The 2688-nt window shown below is 47.9% G+C and overlaps 1 protein-coding gene across 1 annotated transcript in view; it reads left to right on the top strand.

The window, feature by feature from the left end:
* YEATS4 (YEATS domain containing 4) overlaps nucleotides 1-2688 on the top strand; it is a 30786-nt gene that overhangs the window by 21340 nt on the left and 6758 nt on the right. The window lies entirely within an intron of this gene.

The following is a 2688-nucleotide window of genomic DNA, read 5'->3' as shown; positions in this document are numbered from 1 at the left end:
GCTGCAGAGCACACCCTGCCTGCCACAGCCCACCCGCCAGTCCACGTCCCATGAGATGCGTGTGCAGCTGGGCACACCCGCACTCATATGGGCAGGAGCCAGCAAAGAAACAAGGTTATCTTTGGCAGGAATTTTTTTTTTTGCCATTCCCAGTGTCTGCATTTTCACCCTTAGGGCAGTAACAGTGGTGAGAGGGCCCCAACACTGCACTCTTTTCCCGAGTTTCCTTACTTGCGCTTCTTTTCAGTCCAGGTGAAGGCCAACATTGATTAAATACCATCAGAACCACTGCATAAAATTGGACGTGGTAGTATTTTCCTCTGTTGTTTTTTGTGGAAATGTATGTTGGGCTTGATTTGTGGCTCTTTAGAGAGAGAGCCATGTACAGAAGCATACTGGAATCTATTTCCAAGAGCAGGAATCTCATGTTGGGTTTTCCAAAGACATTTTGAAGTTAAGACGTGTTGCATGTGGGTTTTGTATTTGGTTGGATTAAGGAATAAAAGGACTCCCTGCGTCATATGCATTCCCTATGCAATCACCTTTTTGATTTTCTGTATCAGAATCACATATCTTACAGACCAACAGCCGGTGGTGGTGCAATGGTGGCAGGACCCCGAGGGCCAAGCATGTGTCCAAGATCCCCTGCTCAGGTGAGCTCAGTTTCTGCAGGTGGTGCTGTGATGGACTGCCCTCTCATATTACAGTTGCAAATAGATTAGCAAAGGCTGATTACAGCCCTGTCTTTAAAAAACAAAGCAGAACAACATTCAAGCCTACCCTTCCCCCTTTCCAAAGAGAGATCTGCAGGGCAGTCATCACACATGGGAGGAAAAGGTTTCTTTACAGCAGGACCTCCATCATTACCCTTTTTGTCCGTCTTAATGTTTCCAGAGTAAAAAGGTTTCCACAGAAGCTGTTTATTAATTAGAAGTTACGCCAACCTCAGGAAATTTAAGTTTTCTTTGAAGACAGTGAGAGCTTGACCACTTGCAAAAGACTGGCCCCCATGCCAGTCTTGCCAGCTCGCTTCATTTTAACAAGAGCTATAATACTTCAGAGCCGAGCAGCACTGTCCACGTGAGATCTAGTTCACGTAAGGAAAGGGGTAGGGAAGTTTTGCTTCCCGGGAGCAGGTTAGGCATGGCGTTCACCATCTTCTCATCTGCCAGGAGCCCTAACGCACACTTTGGGGGGCCATGGGAAGGGGAGCTCTGGAGGGCGGTTTGCAGGCAGGGTCTGGCTGTAGCTTCCCAGAGAGTCCCCTGAGTTCCCTGGTCCATCGTAGGAACGGACAGAGCTGGGCTGTCCCGAGGGTGCAGCTGGGGCACGGAGCAACCCTGCAAATCAGCAACTCCCTCAGACTCGCCTCCTCCTGAAACAGAGAAATTAAATTACCCTTGGGTCAGCACAGCCCCCCACACGTGACCCTGCTTAGGAGGGTCACACGGGCCACACGGGCATTGCACACAATGCCACACGGGCATTGCTCCGGAGTCACCAGCAGTTCAGAGAGAGCTGGTGGGCTTATTCAGAGATACAGTGCAAACCCACGTCAACGTGGACCTCTGCCTTCATTCAGCCCAGCAGACAGGCACAGTCCCTGCCCCAAAGTGAATCAATAATGAAAAGTAACATCAGATGCTCTTCAGGCCTGCCACTTCTGGTAATTAACATGGTTTTAAGAGTCGTCTGTCCTCTGCTGCTGTTTGGAGTACCGTGGGAAGCTGTCTGCCTTCCTACACGAACAAGGAAACATTTCTACCATATATTCTGTTATAGTCAGCTGTGCTAGAAAGCAATGTAAATAACGGGTCCTGCTACCCCAACTCACGTTGATGAAGACAAGGACCGCCAACAGAAGTTGCTCACACCTAAGCAGGATGAAACGGTGTCAGTTAATTTTTAATACCTTGTTCACCCAAAGAACCGTCAGGTTCACAGAGCAAACAAAATGGAAACGGCTGGAATCTTTCCTTCTCGTGTCTTTTTATACTTCTTTTAATTATGGGTGTCACTTGCGTACAACTTTGAACCGGAGGCGTAACTGGTTAGCTTGCGGCGGGATATCCCTTTTGCTGTACTACAGCACAAACGAATAGTTACCTGCCAAGAAGACCAACTGACAACAGTTATTTACCCATGGACAAAGGGGCTTGGTTGCAGATTAACCACAAAACGGTGGCAGAAACTAGTTTGTTGTCACCCTAGTAGCCTCATTCTGTATTTTAACTTTATCTTGCAAAGATAAATGCATGAAATACAGCATCCTCTTGCGGCCTAGTTTATTTTGCATCATTTGTGGACTTGCTTCACTGGATTTATTCTGCTCGTATTCTGGTAATTGACAGTTGTCAGAGGAAAGTTCTTCGCTTTTCCTCAGAAACTAGAAAGAGAAGAGCACAGAAATTGCCAGACGTCTCCGGCTTTTGGTTCTTGTTGTCTAGAAGACAAGATGATGTCTTACCAAATAAGGCGATATCCTACATATTCCAGGGATGTACAAGAATTTCTGGAGCAGTCAGCCCATAGACTGACTATTTTGAAGTTCAGAGCGGCCGCGCAACTTTCAGCACGCTTGCCACCTTCCTTTTTTCCCCCTTTTTTTGTGTCTTACGTAGGCTTTTCCCTCCCGCTGCATCTGCCCTGTCAGCACAGGCCGCAGCCTCCTCGGGGCTGCCCCGTTCG

Source organism: Aptenodytes forsteri, unplaced genomic scaffold (genome assembly GCF_000699145.1).
Source record: "Aptenodytes forsteri isolate BGI_AS27 unplaced genomic scaffold, ASM69914v1 Scaffold366, whole genome shotgun sequence".
In the NCBI taxonomy this organism is placed as follows: Eukaryota; Metazoa; Chordata; class Aves; order Sphenisciformes; family Spheniscidae; genus Aptenodytes; species Aptenodytes forsteri.
Note: the sequence above shows the minus strand (reverse complement) of the source record. Positions and strands in the feature narration are given on the sequence as shown.